Genomic DNA, 11,167 nt, shown 5'->3' on the forward strand with positions numbered 1-11,167 from the left:
GGAAATCGGGCAATTTCTGTTTAACAAAATTTCTAATTTGAAGATAGTGAAAGAAATGTGTAGCTGGGAGGTTGAATTTTGAATGTAATTGTTCAAAAGATGTAAATATGTTGTCTATATAAAGATCTCTAAGCATTTAAATCCCAAAACTTTTCCAGGTATTAAAAACTGGATATGTTTGCAAGGGTTAAAAGAGGTGGTTCTCTTGCAGAGGTGCCACGGATAAAAGATTTTCCATCTTAAAATGCTTTCTAAGTTGGTTCCATATTCTAAGTGAGTAAAGCACAATTGAGTTATTAGTATATTTGCGATAACTTGCATTTATTGGAGAGCAGAGCAGGGAGTTTAAAGAAGTACTACAGGATTTTACTTCCATTGCAGACCAAGCCTGTGTATGTTCATTTATTTGTGTCCAGGTTTTTATGGCTTGTATGTTTGCTGCCTAGTAATAAAACTGAAAATTAGGTAAAGCCATGCCACCTTCTGCCTGAGGTCTTTGTAGGGTTGCTCTTTGGATACGTGGGTGTTTTGAGTTTCAAATGAATGAGGTTATTGTTGAATCTGACTGTTTAAAAAACAATTTATTGATGTATATTGTAATGTTTTAAAATAAAAAAGGAAGGATATTCATCTTAACAACGTTAATTCTTCTGGCTAGAGTGAAATGAAGGGTTGCCCATCTATCTAGGTCTTGCTTAATTTTTTCCATACAGACGCCAAAATTTTGTTGATAAAGAGCTTTATGTTTACTTGTGATATTTACCCCTAGGTATTTAAACTGATCTGCTATGGTAAAAGGTAGGGTGTCCAATCTAATTTTATATGCTTGTGAATTCACTGGAAAGAGTATACTTTTATTCAGATTAATTTTAAGACCAGATATCTTTTGAATTTCTGTTAGTGCTGTTAGAACTGCAGGGACAGTGTTTTCTGGGTCTGATATATATAAAACCATACCATCTGCATATAGAGAAATTTTCTGTTCCAGTCCTTCTCTGACAATCCCCTTTATCTGATAAGAATTTCGGCGGTTCAATAGCGATTGCAAACAGCAGTGGCGACAAGGGACATCCTTGTCTGGTGCCACGTTCTAGCTTAAAGTAGTCTGAGCAAATGTTACTAACACAAACTGAAGTTTCTGGATTGGTATACAGTAGTTTGATCCATGCACAAATATTCGGGCCAAACCCAAATTTCTCCAATGCAGTGAAAAGGTAGTTCCATTCAATCATATGAAATGCTTTTGCTACGTCTAATGATAGTACTATCTCTGGGGTGTTTGATTTTGCTGGTGAATATATAACATTAAACAAGCGTCGGAGATTGGAAGATAGATGTCGGCCTTTAATAAATCCAGTTTGATCCTGTGATATTACCGAGGGCAGCACTTTCTCCATCCTTCTAGCTAGAATTTTTGAGAGTATCTTAACATCATTATTCAGTAGTGATATTGGTCTGTATGATGCACATTGTAACAAGTCCTTATTTTGTTTAGGAAGGACGGTGATTAATGCTTGTCGAAATGTTTGAGGTAGTATTTGGTTGTCTCTAGCTTCTGTAAATGTTGCCAATAAGAGGGGAGCTAGCTGAGTGGAGAATTTCTTATAAAATTCTACGGGGTAACCATCAGGGCCTGCTGATTTCCCGCTTTGTAGTGACTTTATAGCATCTAGTAATTCTGTTAGCGTTAGAGGTTTATCCAGTTCCTCAGCACTTAAAGCATCTATTTGTGGTGTCTGTAATGCATCCAGAAATGCGTTAGATTGTGTGTTGTCTTCTTTGAGCTCAGTAGAATATAAGGATTTATAATAATCTCTAAATGCGTGCATTATATTTTTATGGTCTATAATTTCTTCTCCATTCGTGTTGGTAATTACTGCTATTGCATTGCGCACTTCTTGTTTGTGAATTTGTTGAGCTAAAACCTTATTAGCTTTTTCTCCATGTTCATAGTAATGATGTCTAGACTTATAAATAAGTTGTTCAGTTTCTTTAGTTTTTAAGATGTTAAGTTCTGTATGCAGGGCCTGCCCTTTCCTGTGGAGAGCTTCACTTGGACGCCTGGCTTGTTCTTCATCTATTCTAGTAATTTCGCTTCTTAGCTCTGACATTTTTATAATTGTTCATTAATTTTTCTCTGGATATTTTTTATATTTTTAGTAACATCTTAAAAGTTAGAAGATTAGGTTGATTGGAAACTGCTTTTCTGCTTTTCTTACTACATTGCTGTCAGTTTTTATGAAGGTTGGTGGTTACCCTCCTCTCTCAAATTGGAGAACACCTAGTTCATCTAACCTGGCTGGGCATGCTGCTTGCCACTTCACTCTTTCCTGTAAGAGGGAATCTAGACAGCTATCCTGCCTACAAATTATCCAAGCTCCATCATGAAGAAATTGTGTCCGAGTAATGAAGTTATTGAACCTTGTGATAAACAGATGTTCCATCCACACTTGATTCCTGCCGTGCACCTGATGTTGATGGTCCAGACTCCAGTGCTTCATGATCTTAAACTGATTAAAAGATGTTCATTACATAAATCAGATCTAATTTAAGTTTTGCCCATTACTTTTCTTTAGCTTCTTCTATTGCAGCTATGTAGAAAATCTTCTGTAATATACAGTGCACTTTTAGAGCCCCTAAAATTTGACTATGTACAATGTAATAAAACAACTAAAATTAAATGTAGGCTTCTGCTTGACTATTAAAAATGATCTTTCTGTGCCAAGCTCACAGACAAACACACACGTTGATGTTGAATGAGCCTTTCTAAATTTGTACTGCTGAACTAGTAAATGAAAAAATGCCTTTAAATCTTTTTGGATTCTCATCAAATGATTTGAATCCAGATGTGTAACTTAAGAGAACAAATAATAAGTATTTCCAGACTTCTGATCTCCTGCTCTTCTGTTCTTGGTCTAGTATGTTTAGTTTCACATGTGTCAGGGGCATGTTGAAACCTTTAATAACCTCTGTTATTGTTGCAGGTTCATAGTAACTTTGGAACATTAAAGGGAGTGAACTTTCTGAGATCACCCTGCTTATTAAGACAAACAAAAGTAGTTTGAACAGGTAGCGTGCAGGGAGCATGCATTATGGGCCGCTTCCAAAATTCACTAAGAAGAATTAAAAACTGACACTGCTTGGCAGCATTTTATCTTGATAACATTCAAAAGGTAAGCTTAGTCAAGATGCCTTAGAGCAATAATGGCATTAACAAGCCAAGCCTAGAATGTACTGGGTGTTGAACTGAAATATTCCTTATGTATCGGATTATTTATATCTAAAAACAATTTTTCATTTCTGAAGAAGAGAATGACAGGAACATTTCTAGTAGGAACACTTTAAAGGAATATGGGTCTGTAGCTTCAAATGCTGTTTTTCAGCTGTCTCCTGTGTGATGTCCTAGTGCAAGTAACAGATGTTCAAACATTGATTAAGGTTTTGTTATCCACAGGTTCTGACCTCACATTAATTCACCTTTTGTGCAGACTGCTTTTTTGTTAGAAGTATGTGTTAACATTTCCCTCTGAAAGATATGGCATAAAAGTATGTTGTGATGTATTTTTAGGGCGTGACACCACTTGTGACTAAAAAGGAGTGCAAAAAAGACATGAACAGGGTAGTAAAACAACTTAACTAATTAAGGAAATACAATGAGCGACTCCCAGAATTATTTTGGGAAACCACTGAATCAATAATCTTGTGCAGTTTGCGTGGGATCCTTGAGTATGCTGGGAAGAATAGCCTCTCTGGGGCTCATCGTTATGTTTCTATAGTGGATGGAGGTTTAAGAGTACCTGAGACCACTAGAGGAAGTTTTAGGTGCACATGCCTCAAAAACTCTACATGACATCTGGAGCCATGGGATTAGTTCATGGATGTGGGATAACAGACCCTTCCAGCTTTGACGACTTTAAGGTTGTGGGATAAGAATTTAGTAACAGCTCAGCTGGCAGTAGGTATCAGAGTCCATTGACAGGAGGAGTAAGCGGTCCCACCACCCAGATACTCTACTGACAAAGGAGTGACTCCTTATGTCTACAATGTGAAGTAACAAACTGCTAGTAATGACCCATCTTATCTGTGTCTGCAGGGGACAAAAACTGGTGCACATCAATGGTACTTTTGCTTGAGCATTGTATATACACCTTGGAAAAGACCACCTAGATCTATCCCTTATTCTATAGCTTATATTTGCTTTTACCCAGTCTGCAGTTTTTTTTGACCTGTTTCATCGTTTTTGATATTGAGCTTTGGTGCCAGTTGATTCCTGTGTTTGCTTTTTTCCTGGATGCTGCTTTTGTAATCTTTTCGCACACATTTTGGATTTAGGACTTTGTTGGAATAAATATTTTTGATTATCATTGCATCTGCTTATTTGATAGATCTGCTTGATCTATAATTTAACATTATTAACTTGGTCAGCTCAGCTTTATGTGGCAGATGCCATGCAGACTTTTCCCTGCTGACTCTTGCCTTATGGAGAGCTAAGAGTGAGTGGCCATGCTATTTACACACCTGTTGATTATGATTCATCGTCCTGGTGCACAGTTGACAATAATGGCTTATTTACTTTTAATAATAGTTCACCTGACACTCATTTGTTTTCTATAGTTTATCATCTGTTAATTATAAGGGTTCATTTTTGCATTGGGTACGTCTTTATTCTCTTTATATATATATTGTGACACGTGAGTCCCTGTATTACACCCCAAAACATGAGGCTGAGTCTCAGTACTTTGGCAAAATCTGCTTTACTCAAGTTGAAACAGGAACAGCAGGGCTATAAAATTGCAGCAGTAATTACCACTCTCCTAAAACAGCAAGCAGGCATAGTGGTGGCCAGATCAGTGGTCAAGTTATAGTGTTCCCACCATTTATAATGTTTCTTGCATCACCCATCGGCAGCAGGAGTGTATACTGCGATCTCGATTGGCTTGTTTCCGCGGAACTCTGCTGCTGCGCTGCGAACCTGTGGTTGCCCTCAACAACGGAGCAGCAGTCCTCCAGAGATGTGGAAGTCACACTTCAGCTTGCTGTCCTGTTGTTTTGTTTAGAAAACTCACAATATTTAAAATACAGAAAGTGGGACTGAAAATTGATGATTCCTAGTATAGTCAATGTTGCTCATAAACCTCAGAAATACATATAATTTTCTTCTTTCTAGGAAATCCATATCGAATGAATTGACATTGTGAAACCTGGTATTATAAAACTGAAACAACATATGATGAACCATAGGTTCTTGCAGTAGAGAAAACCATCTTATTCGTGTTACATTCAGGTTTTCTTCACCCTGTATAACCATTACATTGAAATTCTTTTCTCACATTTCTTGTCTCATGTTTTCTTAGGAACGATATGGCAATACAAAAAGGAATAATTTACATTAAAATCAGCATACAGAATTACATGACATCATCTATCAAAGACAATCTGTATGGGAGAGTCACCACTAAGGTAAGGAGTATCAACAATATGGTTTGTAATACAAGCAGCTCTTAAGTGGCATGTAGTTATCAAGTTGTCAAACAGTGATCTATATATTCAAGGAAATATTGTGTGGCAAATCCTTCAGGAAGGCAATGGACTTTCAAGGGTGAGATGTAGACTATAGATGTGTTACACATGCGTGTTTAGGATGTTTCTTTTAACTGATCCTCCCTGGCTGATGAAACATTGGGCAGGTTTATAGAAGCGGATATCCTCGTGCACACAGGTAATACTGGTCTTTATTTTTAACCACTGTTGCGGTAGTACATACCAGTAATCAACAATGGAAATGTTGCTGCCGGAATCAAAAAGAGCTTCCACTTTAAATCTGTTTACAACTACCTCTCCCGTATGAGCCATTGACAAGGGGTTTGAAAGTGCACACAATCAAGTCCCCCCTCTCCATTTACATAGAATTAGGGAATTCGGTGCAAACTCCGATTTATGCCGAGAAGGCAGATTAGGAGGGATGTAATCTCCACAGCGTCCGCTAAAGGACTGTTCTGCTCTCCCAAATTGCGAGGCTCTCCTAAATGTTTCGATGAGCTCAATGAGCTCGTTCACAGTAGAAAAGTCTCCCCAGACTGGCTAGATGAAATGTTCCGGCAGATTACACTATGTAACACAATTTTTGTTCCTGGCTTCCAAGAGTTATATTTCAACTGCTTATGTCTAAAGCCTATGGAAAAACGACTACATTCAGCACAAACTTTGATTTTATGACCACAGCCCAGAAAATTTCGTATTTATAGTGACAAAACAAGGGAATTTTTATCTTTTCGTTCATGCGGTCTGATAAAGAACAGCACTTGCATGGTAAATAGACAAAGACAGTCAAAACCACTCAAAAAGGTTCAGAAATGAGTAGGTGTTCTAGATTTGTGACTGTACTGCAAATCGCTTTCTCAAAGAAGCCCCCAAATGTAGTCCCCCATCATGTTTCCGTTATACTGTCCTTGGTAACGATGTTCAAAGTCTAGTATATCCTGATGAAAGCGCTCGCCTTGCTCCTCTGAGTAAGCTCCCATGTTCTCCTTGAATTTGTCAAGATGAGCATCAAGGATATCTGCAGTGCGACGTTTGGTAGGATCCACCATGCAGAAGTAGCAGTTGCTTGAGTGGTCAGTCGGTTGCCGCCAAATTCGCGGGATAGCAAACTTCATGGCTCTCTTTTCTCCCCTGTACCATCCTTCAAGAATTTTCTTGCAATATTCGCATGTGAAATGAGGTGCCCAGGACTTGTCTAGATCCCCGACAGGCATGCCGAAGTATGCCTTTTAGGCCTCGCACATCTTACGACATGCTTTCACGGAATACTTTCTCGCTCTTGTCTTTATGAATTGTCCACAGACGTAGCAAAATGCATCTGCTGGGTGCAAGCAACCTCTTGATGCCAACTAAATCAAATCAAAAAAATAACATAAACCGAATTGTTGGTTCGAGTCACCTGTGCTTCTATACTTGTATGACTGCTATTGGACAGTCCGAGAACGTTCTAGAAAGTTCTAAAAGTTTCTTGAAAGTTCTAGATAATTCTGGAAAATTCTAGAAACTTCTGGACAATGCTAGCAGTTCAAGAATATTTTAGAAGACTACTCAGTATTGAATGCGAATCGAGAATTTCCTCGAAAACAGACAAATTCCAAAATATCATTGTCCTGATCACAAAAGCAAAGTTTTTGTGGAACAACAGCTATTTTCTATTTTTTTTAGGCATAACGGGTTAGGAAAATACACTTTGTACCCAGGAACAAAATAAAAATAAAAATTTGTTACATAGTGTTATTTATTAATATAAAACAGGCTAATTTTTTCACAATTTGGAACGTGGTGCACTCCGTGGGCTTTAACCAACCTGCCACCGTTTCCCACAGAGCATCAAGCTGCTCTTGGGTAGACCACTCAGGGTCTAGCCTCCATGCCTGTAATCTCTTCACCTGCTGGTCTGAGGAATCCCCACCTTGCTCTGGGGCCTTGGCCCCCGTGGGGAGGACAGCTCTCTCCTCTGAGAGAGCATAATAAGTCCCCGTCGCTTCCCCCATAGAGACCAGCCCACATCTGTGTGTCCCATCGACAATTTCCATATTTAATTTTTGTGGCCTGGAATTAGACAAAGTGAGCAGAGTCTGCACCGGTTCTTTCCAAAATCCGAGACAAAACCCCCACACTGAAGCTCGGCCCCGGTACTCACCTACCTGGTCAAGATTCAGGTCCGGTCCCATTCTCTTCTGGGCTTTTATCATCCTGCCGACTACACCACTGTCACAAAAACAACCATCTGACATGGAAAAGGTTTGGGGCAGCCGCCCATATAATTTTTCCTGGCTGCAAAACTGCATCAAATAATAGACATGTTCACACAACTGAATCCAAAACAGAACTGATTAACTGGAAGCAAGATGGAGGCTTTAAAGGCCAGTGGAGGAAGTGATGTCATCAGGACCTGAACCGGAAGAGACGTCGTTGGCTGCCCCAGAGCCAGGCGGGATTTCCCTAGAATGGTCTGTAGAAGATCCAGAGGAAGAATTAGTGCACTTTGCCACCCCCTGGTCCGGCATGGAATGACATGTACTCAAGCCCTTTAGTTGTGTCCTAAACACACGTGTGTGACAAGATGGCATCTTAGTATAATTTAGATATGTCAGTTCACTAACAGGGTAAGGTGATGATATTAATAGCCATGCCTGATCTGTAGCATTAGTATAAAAGATTTTAATTTGGATTTCAGTTTGGTAGGGTGGCTGATTAACTTTTTAACAGTCGGGACTCAAAGAGTGAAAGTAAATGGTTGTCTGTCGGACATGTCTGTATCGACAGGGTCCTCTCAGGAGTGTGTTCTTTCACTTGTTTTTATACATTCTCTACACTAATGGTTTCTCACAGTAAGCTTGAAAATTGGTTCATCTTACAAGCTGCTGATGACTAAGTGATTGTAAACCTAGTGAATGGAATTAAACCAGTCATGGTCTAGTGGTAGATGATTTTGTTAACTGGCATGATAACTCTTTTCTACATCATAATTTTACATAAACTAAGGAACTAATAATACTTTTTACAAGAAACTCCATTCACCCACAAGGAACAACCATCAAAGACCACAGAGTAGAAATTGTTGATATTTATAAATGTCTGTGGACAATCACAGATTAAAAACTGACTTTTAATAAAAAAAACAGACACCCTCTGTAAAAAGGGATATCAGCACCTCTACTGTTTAAGGAAACTGAGTCTTTTTAGTATGTGTGCACCAGGCAGGTATGTCATGGAAGTTTGTTCATAGACTATTATGCAGCTCGACATAACTAGCAGTAAAAGTGGTAGCATTTAGACAATGGTTAATATATGACCGACCTTCCTGTTTTGTTGATTGGTGATCTGAGTACTTTACACTATTGTCTGCATTTCTTTCAAGTGTAAACCTGCTTATTATAGGCCTTAAAATCAAAATGGTACTAATTGCTGAAGACCGTGTCAATTCTTAAGTGTCTAGATTGCTCACTTCACTACATTATAACCTGAGTGTAGTCACAGTGGATGACAATAACAATTCAATGGTAGACATAATTGCCATCTGCTCATGACATTTGGCATTCCCAAGGAATCCATGAAAGATGCCAGTAGGTAGTTAAAAGATTAGATACTATATATGTACAGCTGGTTTTGTTCCTCTGTACCAGTCAAATATTTCCCATTAGATATGAGAGCCTTCCTGCAAAAATTACTACCACTCTTATACTACTATAACACCCAAACAGCTAGTGTGTGCAGCGATATATTGGCCTATCTGCCTGAAAAGTCCAAAGTTTTTCCCCAACACACTAATTAAATTGTAGATGACAGAGAAACATGTTTCACTGGAACATTCTTGGTGTTGTGTAGCACTAGTAGAAACATCATCATCAATCAGTCCTGTAAGCCCTGATGTGTAAACCACTGTGGTGGGTGTGAGAGTAACACGCATGTAGACATAATTCTTTATACTCCTGGCCACAATGATCTCCTTTGTAATTTTTCATGCAAATTATTCCACTGCAACACTTTTTATTCTTCATGGAGTATACATTCTGACATACAACAAAGATCTTAAGAATACAAGATTTCTTTGGGTCCCAATAACATACTTAGATGGGATTACTCTTAGGGCAGATTGTCATCATATTTGAGTCAGTTTTTCGAGAGATTTTGTTTCTCCCAAAAGGCAAATGTAAACATGTTGATTAAGAATTTTAAATTGATACATGTGAAATTACCTTATGACGGATGGAAACTTGGTCAATATTTTTTTCCTAGATTACACATGTTACTGTTAGAATATCCTCCTTAAATTGGGGTCACATGCTGGATGTGGGTGGCCAGATTTTATTGTTTTTAGTTTGAATACTGTGGCGTGCAAAGAAAAATTGAAATAGATAGAAAACAAAGGCAGACATATTTAAAAATAAAACCAAATTATGACAATACATTTACAGATGTCGTACATACAGTAAGCCTGTGCTGTTTGATTCTAATGTTAGGTGAATGATCATCTCCCTGACAATGAATGCTTTATTGATCTCTGTGAGTGTTTTTTATGTCTACCTTTCTGTTAAGCACATACTGGTTTTTGTACAGTAATTCCCCCTCCAGTACCTTGTCAGCTTCTTTTGTTTCTCATCTTGTTACCTACTGCCCATCAACGTTTCTGTTAAAGTGGATGGTCAACCTTCTGAGTTAGCAGAGAACTTTGTTTAAACAGAACATTAACACCACATGTTACAAAAACGGAAGGACAAATCCAGAAGTGAGTAGAGAGCACATCAAGCTGGGATAAACAGTGTATGCTTCCATTAATCTTTTGCATCTCTTTTTATTCCCTTCAAAGTAATGGCTGTAAGCAATTAAATAAGTTGTATTAGATGAATGTAAATGTATTCCCAGTAATATAGTTTGTGTAGCTATGAGGCATAAGTAATACTAAACTAATTTATTCAGCATAGCCACTGGCACATTGTTTAGTTATCACGTTGCCTGCTTTGTATAGCATAATAATCCATCTGTTTTGTGGGTATATTAAAAATGCTTGTTGTTTATTGCAAATAGTTAATTTCTTGTAATTTACTTTCTGGTTTCCCTTTGGATTAACAAGTTGAGGCAAGGAGGAGCAAGCTGCTACTTTGTGCTTCTATCAGGCTTTGTTAACAAACTTTTGGCTGCTGTTTCTTAATATCACAGAAAGTACATTACAGTGGTAAAGAAAGCTTCTGGATATTTTAACATTAAAATTTTTTAAATGTGCCTCAGTTTCTCACAATTAAAATTCTTTCCGTCCTCTAAAATTAAACATAACATAAATTTTTTAAAAGAATTTTTTTATATTTTGCCAAGATAAAAGTGTTTATGGGTGGTAGAAGAGCTGTTTTGAAACATCAAACATTTTATATTTTATAAAGTAACAGGAAAGGTGACCTCTAAGGAGGTTAAACTATGCAAAAATGGCATGCTAATTAAAATAAATGTGCAAGGAAAATGCATATAAAAAAGAATAAAAACTGTACAAAAGAAGACAACAAATATTTTTGCTGCCTTAGGTCTTCCTAAGTGAGTCTTGAACCCATATCTATCTGTTTGGGAGACTTGCCAACTCTTATACCACCAAAGGACTCTCTTAAGAACATAAGAAGCTTGACAAATGAGA

Source organism: Erpetoichthys calabaricus, chromosome 4 (assembly GCF_900747795.2).
Source record: "Erpetoichthys calabaricus chromosome 4, fErpCal1.3, whole genome shotgun sequence".
Classification (NCBI taxonomy): domain Eukaryota; kingdom Metazoa; phylum Chordata; class Cladistia; order Polypteriformes; family Polypteridae; genus Erpetoichthys; species Erpetoichthys calabaricus.